Source organism: Empidonax traillii, unplaced genomic scaffold (assembly GCF_003031625.1).
Source record: "Empidonax traillii isolate 1590-97213 ecotype Southwest subspecies unplaced genomic scaffold, ASM303162v1 scaffold81:size2596050, whole genome shotgun sequence".
Classification (NCBI taxonomy): domain Eukaryota; kingdom Metazoa; phylum Chordata; class Aves; order Passeriformes; family Tyrannidae; genus Empidonax; species Empidonax traillii.
Window position 1 is genome coordinate 280,293 of NW_020955274.1, and position 12,904 is coordinate 293,196.

General features: G+C 36.0%; 1 protein-coding gene across 3 annotated transcripts in view; it reads right to left on the reverse strand.

The window, feature by feature from the left end:
* The window catches only part of ZNF385D (zinc finger protein 385D), a 410,553-nt gene that overhangs the window by 11,888 nt on the left and 385,761 nt on the right, over positions 1–12,904 (reverse strand). The gene's annotated exons all lie outside the window — the stretch shown is intronic.

Below are 12,904 nucleotides of genomic sequence, written 5' to 3' on the forward strand. Positions count from 1 at the left end.
TACACAGGACACATTATTATCCATTATTGCATAACATACAGTAACTAAATATACAACGTGATATCTGAGACCTACCCAAACAATATTAAGATTTTCATTCTGCATATCAGCGATGTTTTTGGAAAAACTAGAAGCATGGTAAATACCTAAATCTGTTTGGAAACCTAATTCTTTCACCTAAGAACTTGTTCTTTTTCTCTTGTTCTCAAATTGAAGAGAGAGAAAATACACAATGATACCGTATTTTGAATAATATATACATGATATTTGGATACAGCAGTGCTATGGGGTAGTTAAGTACTTAGAAGGGTAGAGGACAATAAGATCCAGCACTGAGGCTGTGAAGAAGATGGCAGGTAAGGGACATGAAGGAGAGAAAGGACAGGAGCTGTTCTGCCTTTGCAGCATTGTGTTTTATCATATCAAGCCTACAGAGTAATAGCTTCCCTTTCCCCATAAGAAATCTTAGTTACTTTATTGAGATGTGCCTCAATTTGGGGACTTTCCAGCTCATTTTAGTTCCATATATCCACTGGTGTTAGTGATGCTTTATTTATCACTACCTATTAGAACAGACAAAATAACAATTCTTTTACTTATTGATCTAAGTATGTGTTCTGATGCAGAAGTGACACAACTAACTGATGCCATAGAGGTGTCTTGCAGACTAATACTGTTCAACAACTTTGTTAATGAGGAACATACCTAATAACTTGGGAGACAATATCAAACTGGAAGCAAGCAAAAACCCACTGAGAGACACGATTCAAAACAATTTTAATGCATTAAGGAAACAGTCTAGAAAATTAGATGGTTTTCAGTAAAGACAATTGCAGGAATCCACAATCAGTAGGATTAATCTGATCTATTAAAACAAGATGATGACAACAGCCCTAGTAGCGCTTTTTGGGGAGGTTTTATTGTTTATTTCATCCTGATTGTTTTCTTTATTAGCTTGTTTTTCAGAAAAATCTTTCAGTATCAGACAAGATGAACACAGATCTCTTATATCATTATGTTATGACACTGGTCCCCACCATACTGAAAGTGTAAAGCAAGAGGTTTATGAGGTATTTTTTCATCCTTTAATCAGCTCTGGAGGCACTGTGTCCAGCCTGGGGACATGAATGTCAAAAAAAAAATAACAATTACTTGCTTTGTTGTTAATTCGGCAGCAGTACAAATGCAAAACAACAAGAGAGGGGTTGTGAGATAGGAAGCCGAAACAAATTAGACGTTTAGAAAACATGGACTGTGAATATGGAAGATGAAGGGCAAACACTGACAACATTTTTTATATCTTTAGAAGGTAGCTAAAAACAAAAAAATATACTCTTCTCCCTTATCCCTCCTAGTAGAACAAGAACTACTGGAATACATCATGAGAGACTGAGATTAGACATCAGGAATTTCTTTCTAATATTAAAATTTATGAAACCTGGGAATACCCTACCTACACAGATCCAGAAATTCTTCCTACTGGAGGATTTGAAGCTGGCTGAACAAATATCTACACAAATTTGATCCCCTTTCAGTCAGTGGGAATAAGGCCCTTTAAGCTATAATAATTTCTATACATTGTATATTTTATAAGGTTTCTACGCATTCTCCCAGAGAGTTTTTTAAAAATTATTATTCATAAACCAAAGAAAGCAGAGTTTGTCATGTGAATATTCTATGTATTGCCAGGCATTAAGGCATATAGCAAAAAATATGTTCCCACGCAAGGTCAAATCACAGATTGTTCTTTTTTCCTGAAAGTGAGCCTGAAGGTGGTTGTATCCTGAACATACTGAGGATATCAAATACTGATGCAGAAAGAATTATGTTATCTTGTTGAATATTCCCTTCTTTTTTCTGATTTTTAAAAGACCAAAAAAAAAAAAATTAAGCCTTTTGTTGGAAACCTGATGACCAAACAAAGCCTTTGAAGTTCTGTCCATAAAATAGTAGGATTAACTAGTCACTTCGTCCCCATCCCACAGAATCCATTAAAGGTTTGCTTTCCTTCAGCTGAAAATTGCTCCAGTGAAATTATTTTCCTGAAAAGCCCAATCCCAGCAGCACATGATACTGTTTTTAAAACATTAATTTCTCCATCCTGGTACCACTTAACAGTAGTAGGTTTGGCCAATGTACTGTCTTGGTAAAATGGAAGGCAAAGGGCAGATGGCACCAGGGAGAGGGAAAGAAAAGAAAAAGAAGACATTAACATTCTCTCAGAATTGATGGCAAAGCTGGTGCTCATTTTAATCTTTCAGGAAATTAGATCAGTACTTCAATCACCATTACCAGCTTTGCAGTGCAAGGGTCAGTATTTAGCCCTAAGCAAAATATAGATCATAATTTTTTTACTTTCCAAAGGAAAACCTGAGGCAGTGAACAAAATAGAAACAAAAAGCAGCTTGAATAAGAGCAGATTTTATTCTGCTTCAAGTATCTGAACTATATCTAATATGTCACTGTGCAATTATTTTAAAGTGAAAAGAAAATGCAATCAATTATGCTAGTTTTTTTGGGTATTTTTAGGCTATTTTGAGGTGCATGTGTGAAAGCATCATAACATATAAAAATTAAACTAAAAATGGTAAATATCATCCACATATTCTTCATCTAAAAAAGATAATCAAAGCTCAGGGCGTAAATTCTGTACTTTCAAAAGTTGCCTTATATCAATACATTTTATATTCCACTAATACAAATACATTAATGACATCAAAACATAAATAAAAAGCCATTCAAGTTCACCATGTAAAAGCCATAACAAGACGCAAAGCTACTCCTCTACATATAAAGTTTAGAATTTTTAGCAGGAATTAAGGATAAAATATTCTAAAAGCTGTCAAGTAAGCATACAAAGAGGGATTTCAAATCCCAATTCTCACCAGAACTTCTAACCTAATCAGCATGTGTCCCTTTGAATATATTAGTGTTGCTGCTGTCCACAGTTCAGTGCCCTAAATACAGGGTACGGCATTAAAGGTATAAGGGATTCAAAAAACAAACAAACAAAGCATCAAAAAGGAGTAGGAAGGCATTTGAACTGATGTCTTTTAGACTGCATCAGCATTTCTTAACATTATATTATGACAGTGCTTTAAGAACCATTTCAATAATAAATGATCTAAAATTGAGCTGGAAATTCAGTCACAGTCAAATGGAAGATTTGTTTCTGGTGACGCAGGCTTGCAGCACTGTGCTATTTTCATACCAGTGGCCCGCAGCAAATATTCATTATTGCAACTGTCACCGCTTGGCTTTGGTATAGAAGTTGATTGTTAATATTGTATGGAACTGGACTCCAGAAGCAAAAAAATAGGGAACACTTCAGGACTCACAATAATCCATTTGTGTTTCTGGTCTTAATATAGCAACAGAATAAAAATTAAAAATATAAAAATATTACATTAAAATCTAATTTTGGTCACTGACAATATGATAGATTTATATTAACAAGAAGACAAATCCAGATGAAAAATATTCTGTGAGAATTGACTCCTTTGAGTACTACAGACACCACAGTTCAAGTGGAAAACTGCATATGTGATTACAGTTCTTCTAAGTAAGCAGGATTAGTTTTATATCCCAGCTACAAGACTCATGAATTTTCTTTAGTCTGAAGAAACAGAAAACTACAACTCATGTTTTTCTTCTAAGTATGTGAAAGTCTCACTCATCAGTTCCTGCTACTTAGCATAGGAATTTCTTATCCTGAAACTATAAATAGACCCACAGAGAGAATTGTGCTCTGACTTCAAACAAATCACAAATATTTATTAATGTGTTTTTAATTCTACAATCTCAAGTGGCATGCATTTAAAAATATTGAATTTAGCACATATACCCATGTATTCTGGTCTCATTTACACCAAACTTTGCCTTTGACACAAAAGGATTGAGCATTTGGCCCATAACACTGTCCAGGAAAAAAAAAGTCAAAAAACGAACAACCAAACAAAACCAAACAACCTCCTCCCTGCAGAAAGTAGAAAACACATTCTTTCTCATGACAAACAGAACTTGATTTGAATTATTTCTCTATGTAAGACCACTTAATATTGCCAAAATATCGTCAGCTGGTTAGCTTATAACAAACCTGTGTCAAATAACAGAACACTCACATACACATTCTTGATATGGGCATGTTCAAAAGAGACTATTATTTTCCTGCCTACTTAAAGCTGGGGTCCTCAATTTCCTTGAGATGCTTTGAAAATTTCATTTTCCATGACTTCTGTGGTAATCGCATTTGAAAATAAGACTTAATTTCTGTAGAATCTATAAATGTAACAGTGGAGTCTACAAAAACCAAAGTACCATACCCAAAATAACTGCAGCGGTCATTGGGTTTTTTTGTGCTTGGCTGACTTTCTGTACTAGTATGCTGAAACATAAACATGTGTGCTAGCACACTGGCTGGCTCCGGCACCTAAACAAAACACTTTGAGAAACTTTGACTCAACATATCAACTTTTCCTTCTTCATAAGTGCAGAATACAAACTTTCATATTTCGTGGTTGGTGAATATTTGGCCTGTTACGATATATTGTATAGAAAATTCTTTTGGTATCATATTATGAAAAATCCAGCCATTAGACTTAGTTTTACTTTCAAAACCCTGTTTCAGTCTAATTTCTATAGATATAGCTTTCCCATACTGGATATCTTTTACTTGGAGAGTCAGGAGTATATTTTTAGCACTTAGAAGAACCCCATGTAAATTTTTCCTATGAAAAAACTGATTTCAGCAGCATGATTTAGAAACTTAAGGACTATACATCACAGGGGTTTTGGCATAAAAGATCAAAATATCTGAATGACAGTTGCATAATTCATTACTTTATGATAAAAAAAAAGTTCCTGTTTTTTAACACTTTAATAAATCACACTATACACAATGTTCATCACTCAGAAACAAAAGATGAAGAAACAACTGGCTCCACAACAAGTGGCTTCCTTTTACAGCTGACTCTAGTCCATGCTTCCCACCAACATGCCTTGGAGGTTATCTGATGGGAAGAAGACAGAAAACAGGAAGTTTGACGCCAAAAGGTGTCCACAAAGCAAGCAACAATGAAAAGAAAGTAGCAAAAGTCACATATTTGCTCTGTGGATTTTTTTTTCCCTCCAGTTAAACTCAATTCTGTCAAGTCCTCAGATGACCTCCTTCATTAATTAGCAGTACACAATTTTCTAATGAAATTAGATCTAATTTTTACTAGCAGTTCCCTCAATTTAAAGCACAGTTCATTAATCCTGAACAGGATGAGCCACAGAGGGATGACTGCATCCCTGTTGAGGTTAATTGAATGGAGCTGGCAGCAATAGCAACAGCTGGGGGTAAAATGCCTATGGAAAGGAAAGGGGAAAGGTAGGGAAATGTCACACTGTCTCTGAGTTTTGGGTTCTTAGGCAAATGTAGCTAAGAAAAGTATGACTAGAAGGTAAGGAGATGGTGAGGAGAAACCATTTATTTTTCAAGTTGTTTTAAGTGACTGTTGTTGATGACTGGGTTGGGACACTGGGCTGTCCTTTTCATTGTATAGGTTTTTCCTCAGCCAGGCAGAAGAAAAATGCCTTTCACCAGCTACAAGTGAAAGGGTCCCCACATAAAGAGCTGCTGACTGAAACTACTATTGCCATTTAATTAATGGGAAGTGTGTAGCAAAAATTCAATTTGAAACCAGGACAAAGCATTTTTTTAAAAGGTGGAGCTCACAGTCAAGTGCAAAGAGCATTTTTGCAGATTATGGTCCCTGTGAAATAGCACACTTCCTATTTTTACTCCAACTTGAAGGTTATACATAAGACACAGTGTTAGACTTAATTTTGATAGTTCCATTTTTGTTTTAGAGGCTGCTTTTAAGGTAAGAAATAAAGCATACATGTAGTGGTTTGATCACATATATAGAAGGAAAGCTGTATTATCGTATACATTGGTCTCTCATGCTTGACAACATCAAAGGAGACATTGGCAAACTGCCACCAGTTTTACATCTGCACATGCTTCAGCATGCATTTCCCAACTTTTAAGTAAAAGCAAACATCATCAAAAATATATCTGTAGTTCATCTTAGTGCATGAGCAGAAACTGAGCATCAGATGAGTTTATGACCAGTAAAAACCAAGGAATTGAAAAAATTGAAAAAGCTAAAAGCCCAATTTGGCAAAGGTTTTTTAAGATATCCTACAGGAAAATGAATTTGCCTCAAATGCAAAATGGAGGCCAACATGCGCACAGCAGACCCCATCTGTATTATTAAACTTTCTGTTCCTCCAAAGTTACACTTGAACTGCCTGTTGCTCCTTGGCTGGAATTGAACTCCAGACTGCCCAGGGATATCTGGGAGATTCAGCTTTGTCCAGAAGTCATCCAGAGACAACTATAGCAGTGGAAATTGATGATTGCATTCTTGTGTCCAAGAATATCCTTGGCACTATGTGAATCATTAGCATAGACGGTGGTCCAAAATACTGTTTAAAAATAAGGCCTGAATCACCATCAAGGTCTAGGTGGTACGAATTATACCTAGTCAGTACTGGCAGAAGTACTACCCCAAGGTGAATTCAGGGAGCAACTTTTGTCTGTGTCACTAGCAGCAATGGCTTCGAAGTATTACTTCCCCACCCAAACACCCACTAGAGCTTTAACTCAAACCAGTCTCCGACTGCTACTCCTGCTGCCCCACACAGCTACTCTGCAGACTACTCTGTTCTCTTTCACCTTGCACTGTCAGCTGTAGGGATGGAAGCGAACTTTGAAAGGGTCTTTCCTAAACTCCCCTTCTCTCTCACAGAGACATAGAGCAGACACAGTCCAGGCTCTACACTGCTGGAGACTGAGAAGTATTTCTCACAAAATAAGCAGGCTGGCAAAGCCTATTAAAAACTTGATATCAAAAACAATTTACTGTGGAATATCTCCCCAGAAATCTGCCACCAAAAACAAAGAAGCATTGAGAAGTATTAATCACTGGCAGACGGAGAGAAAATACATTGCTTTCATTAATCAAATGGAACAAGGAAAGAATGAGTGAACTGTACTGCAGATTGCATAGGACTGCTCTTCATTTTAAGCAGGCAGTTGATTTTTTTTGCATTTTAAGCAAGTTGAATGTCCTTTTAAAAGCTTCATCTAAACACTAAGTTTCAAAACAGATTTATAGTCAAAGAACCTAGAAATAAATTAAAATAACTGGAATCTAACTCAGAATTTCTGAGAAGTCTGACTTCTACTGCCTCATAAGTGTAATACCTCATGGTATTCTCCTGTCTTGACTCCAGGAATAATTAAAGCTATTCCCTTTACAGCAGCTTACTTCTTTAATGGAGAGCACTGAACTAGTAAATCTGGTTTTGGCAATAAACTAATGTTGTGTCTAATACAGAAATTGTCACATGCTATACCAGCATCTGTTGAAACTGTATAACTTTTCTCAGTGGAGATAGGGCAGCGAAAGCAGTGAGAAGACATTCTTTTAGACATCTGTCTGGGAGTGCATCGTGAGTAGAGGTTGCAGAGGATGTGTTCTGTGGACTGATCAGCGACGACTTTCTTACAACCACCTGCTCTTCCCTAAGTAGCTGAGACACCAAATGTCTACATTTGGAGGAATAAATTTCTCAAGGAATTTATGAGAGAACAGAACAGGAGGTGGTAGTGTTATTTTCCTTAACCTTTGGAGTAAATAATTGTTTTGATTTTTCTGGTATCCCATTTAGATTTTTATTAGCTTTCTTCAGTCCAATTACTTTTATAAGGAATTTTTCCTTAGAATGATCATATACGTTTGGTAACGTTTCATAAACTGACAGGCCCATCCCAAGAGTAGCACCCAACTGAGAGCCAGGGAAAGCAAATCTTTGCAATTTCGAGAGTATCTGTGAAAGGATCTTTTATTACTCACAGCTCCAGTTACTATGGCCATCTATTTAACTTGTTCTTACATCTCCAGCAGGTTCCATAATCTAAAATAAATGATTGTACTATTGCCTGCATCCCCTCTACTTCTTCGCTTCTCCAACCCACCATAGGTTACTTCAGGGCCTAGGAGTGAAACAAAGGGCTTACGAAACACCCCATGTCATCATTTCAAGACACTGAATGATGTTTACAGAGAGTTTCATGACAATACAGACCAACAATTTCCAAATAACTTGTTGTCATCATAGTTCTTGGCCTGATTTACAGGTTTTGTTTTGCTTTTTCTTACTTTTTAAATAAAACAATTACTCTGTGAAATACTAGCCATCTCTGTTGGCTATCATGTGTGAATCTTTCCTCTGCCTTCAGGCAGACTGCTACCATTGAATCATTAGTCTAATTACATTAGCTGGCAGAAGCAACATATTTCGTAAACCCCTGTGAGGCTCGATAAATGGTCCTGGAATTAGGCAAAGACCAACAGAAACTTGTCTACTTCGACAATTTAATGAGTTCCCTCTCATCAAATTTTCTCTTTGTCAAAAGTGTCTGAAGCACCTCTTTTTGTCTGTTCCAGAAGTTCTCCCTGGTTCAATCCACACATAGTCAGAAGAGAGTTATCAGTGCTTTGTTGTTTGGGATATTTATCTATCAATAATTTTGTCAGGCAAGCTCTCCACAGAAGCAAAATGCAAGGAGTGATGTTTTTCTAGCCCAAAGCTTTTCTTGTGAATTATGTAAAGTCTTTTGCACACAAGAGAACAGTGAAAATCAAAAAAGTATTTCGTAGTGGTACTGTTCATAGATATCACTCCTAATTTAAAAACTTATAGAATAAAATATATGATTTGATTCAACCCATTACAAACAAAGCAATGATGAGTTTGCATTTTAGGACACAAAGCTAGCAAAATAGACCTTAATAAGGAAATGACTGCTCTTAGTTTGCAGTGACAGTAGAAGAAAGTATCTGCATATTAATGAAAATTAGCATCAAAGTAGCAGCACAAGACTAGCTATAGTAAACATTTGCAGGATCTAAATGAGGTATTTAATACTTGCTATGCTTTGGCTTTTTCTTATAAATCCTCTTGTAAGGCTAATATTAAAGGCCTATGTTATCTGGAAAACTAAAAGTGACACACATTAACACTCATAGTGACATAGTTAGTTTGTTGGATGGCTTTGTCCAGTACTTGCAAAGACAAAAGTACTGTCATGTTAAGGTAACTACATTGTAAATGGTGTGATTCTTAGGCAATTAGTCATAAAGCTGAAACCTGTTCAGAAGCAATGTCGTGGAGGGATATTTGAAGAAAACAGTCCTATGCAACAGAAGTAGGGCTGATAATAATGGCAAATAATATGCTAGTTCTGTAATGGTCAGTCTTTTCACATCTTTTTTTCAGTAAGTGAGGGTATTAATGAGCATAATAAAGGGCTTTTATTAATTTCTATGGTAAACCCACATAGTCATTCCCTACAAGGGCCACATTTTTCTTTGTATGCAGTTCTTTCCCTAACAACATAACACAGTAGCAACAAAGGTGGTTTCACATTCGGTCCTAAACGTGGCTGGGAATACTACACAACTTGCAAGATCATAGCCCATCTCTGTCTGTCAAACTTCTTCCTTTCTTGTACATGACAGTTATTCAGACATCACTAGATCTGACATCATTCAGACCCAGCATTAGCTCTTAGAAAAGAGAATGAGAGAAAATAAAAGTTCTCTTTAGAAGAGTAATATACTATTGTGCTGGTTACTTATTTTTCATTCTGTCATCTCTCTCTTCCATGTACACTATAACAGAGAAAAATGTTCGAATGAGTCCATGAAAGCACGAATACAAATCCAGATATTTGAAAACTGCCCTCATTTGTAGCTATTTCATGAATAACTGAATGTATTTTTCATATTCACGTTCACACAGTGTCCAGGTGAACAGGCACAACTTGACTGCCTCAGCAGCCTTTAGGCATATATTATTTGTTAATGAGTACGTGAGCTTGAAGTATCACACAACTACAACAATCAGATCATCACTCCACAGTCACACCTTCACTCAGCTTAGCACCGTGACTTTTCTTTAAAATCCACTTTTCCTTCGCAAAAAAATAATATTTTTAGCCTTTCTATAACGCCATCAGATCTTATCTCAAGTTTTCTAGTCCAAAACTCTACTAAGGAGCAGAACACACCGAGAACAGGGAAAAATAGTAGCAACTGGATAATACCATTAAAAACAATAATTCAGATTAATTCAGTGTGAGGTCTGGAGGATTGCTGGAGACCTGTTTTTTAAGCACTTTGTTGTTGTTGTTTTGGGGTTTTTTTTAGATGTAGAGTTTATTTTACCTTCTCTAGCTTACTCCTGCTTAATATGTAGAATATAATAAAAAATTGCAATTAAGTTTTTCAAAATTTTCAGAGAAAATCAGCTGCACTTCAAAATAAGCCTTCCATCAGTTTTCCCTGAAAGCTCCTGCACACTGCGCTTCCCAAGTCTTTTTACCATATAGCACACAGATATCTGATATCTTGCATGTCCAGGTAATAGTGGAAGGTTTTTAAAAGGGCTGTGCATTGTTCACGCACATATAGAACAAAAGACACTTCCATCTTTCACTTCCACAACAGGAAATCCCTCTGGGTAAACACTTGAATATTCACTACTTGAATATTCTCTACTCCTAAAATGAATTGTGCTGACAAAATAGCTGAAGATCAGGGTAGACATGACAACTCATTCAATGTGGAAAATGTGCTTTTTATCATCAGTAAAATTCTGCAGGAATAGAGTCCATAAGTCAATTATAAACATCACAACTCAGAGGTGACAAGCAGAGCTCTAAACCCATGTTTTTATAAACTTGTTCATATAACTTTCAGACATTTTCTCTAAGAAATTAAGGTGAAGTTTCAGCAGGTAAGCGGAGACTCAATTCACATGAAAACAAACTCCTTTACTCCTCTATCCTTAGTTTACACTTGTTAATAAAGTATGGTAGAGATTATATTTCAACATATCAAGTGCTACAGCATGCAGTCCAAGATGTAACTTTGAAATGTTAAAAGAACCCTTAGAAATACAGTACAAAGAAGAACAGACTTCCCAATTTTACATGGTGAGTCTAAATTTTCATTTAGGTAGAGCTGCTACTAGCTATGAAGGTAAAGCATAAAGTCCTTTTTAATCTAAGCAGAACTCGAAGATACAACTGCCTCTTAAGCCCTTCACCTTCTAGGGGTGTATTTTGAATATTGTTTTGAGTTGCTAACCTTCCACTGCATTTGCAAAGGCAGCTTGAAACAAAGTACTTTCCTACTGATGGGAAAAGCCAATAAAAAATCCTCATATAATAAGTAAGCAATCAACCACTTAAAATTCATTTACTGTCCACTTCAACATGTAATTTTCTTTGTCTTCATCAGGCTGTAACCTCTTATACTTAATTGACACGGGACTTAGTGATGCCAGAAAAGATGATCTGGACTGAAATGCTTTCTAGACTTAACTCTTCCACGATCTAAAGACACTATAATAACTGACATCTCAGTCCCATATAAGGTAAGGTTGTCACTGTACATGGAATTTCTTCTAACAAGCTGCCCTAGGTGGAATCTCAGAGAATTCACCCAGCTTTGGGAAAATTTGGAATACTGATTTCAACCTTCCAATTACTTCCTTTAAATAGTACATTCCTAGCTTCACTGTAAGCTTGTGAATGGAACTTTTCCCTCTGAGGAAACAGAGTTTTAAATCATTCAGTGCATGAACTTGAGGGCTAGCAAACAGGTTTTTCTAACACGTTCATCTCAACTTAGCCAACTGATCAATGATCTCTCTGCAGACTTAAGATTTTTGTTAATTCTACAAAAATAAATATGATTGGACTGGAAAGCATCCACGCTTGGTAACATCTTTCTTTTTGTGACTTCAGGCTGTAACAGCTGTTTCAAATGTCAGCAGATAGGACAGAATTAATAAGGATAGACAATGTGGACAAGGGAATTGTAGATATAACCTATCTGTGCCTACTGCCAAGAAATCTGCAGATGGATAGCTGTTTATCAATTCTTTCATCTAAATTTATTAGTACTTTTAATCAATCCAAATATGCAACTGCCACAGTGCCAAATGAGTCTAACAAAGCTCTCGTCTTTGCTCTACAGGGATAGTGAGAAAATGTCATATAACAATTGAAATCCAAAAAAGAGCAAGTTTTAGCAAAATATTGGGATATTTTTTTAAAAACATAAAAATATCTCTGAAATTAATCTTGCTAGTCTACATAGCGCATACAGAACTAGAATATTTCCCTCAGACACATAGTTTATAAATAAAAATACCAGGCTACTCATTCCATTGCAGGGGTGAAAGTCTCTTGTGAGTTGATTACATCATATCTCTGACTGCCGAGTTATCCTCTGAATGCATTTCATGACCTAAACAATTCCTTAATTCTTAACAGTAATCATTAAAAGTAGACAAGTATTTCGTATGACCTCACTTTTGCTGATGTAGTATGACTGGTTACTGCAGGGATTCTGCTAAGTTTGCCTCTGGTAATACTGATCTAAGACATAAACAACTTCTCTCCAAAGCAATCACTAAGAGTGATTACACTTCCCAACCACTATAGGCTGCATTTGCAATACCAGAGTCTTGGTCACTCTGCTTGTTTTTTCAAATGCAGATTAAGACCACAAAAGAGAATTTTTCATTAAGTAGCACCAGAAATGGAAGATGATAAATTGTTCTTGCAACATCATATCTATGATATGGGATTTTGCAATCTAAAAATGGGATTTTGCAATAGATCCCTTCCATAAAGATAGTGTATTTTTATCTTTTGATATATTCTTGTATTTCCAATTATAATTACTGGAACTAACCAGTTAAATTTAAAGGAGGATGACAATATCCTTAGGTCTAAACTGTGACTAAACTTTTCTTAAATGTAATTTCTCATACC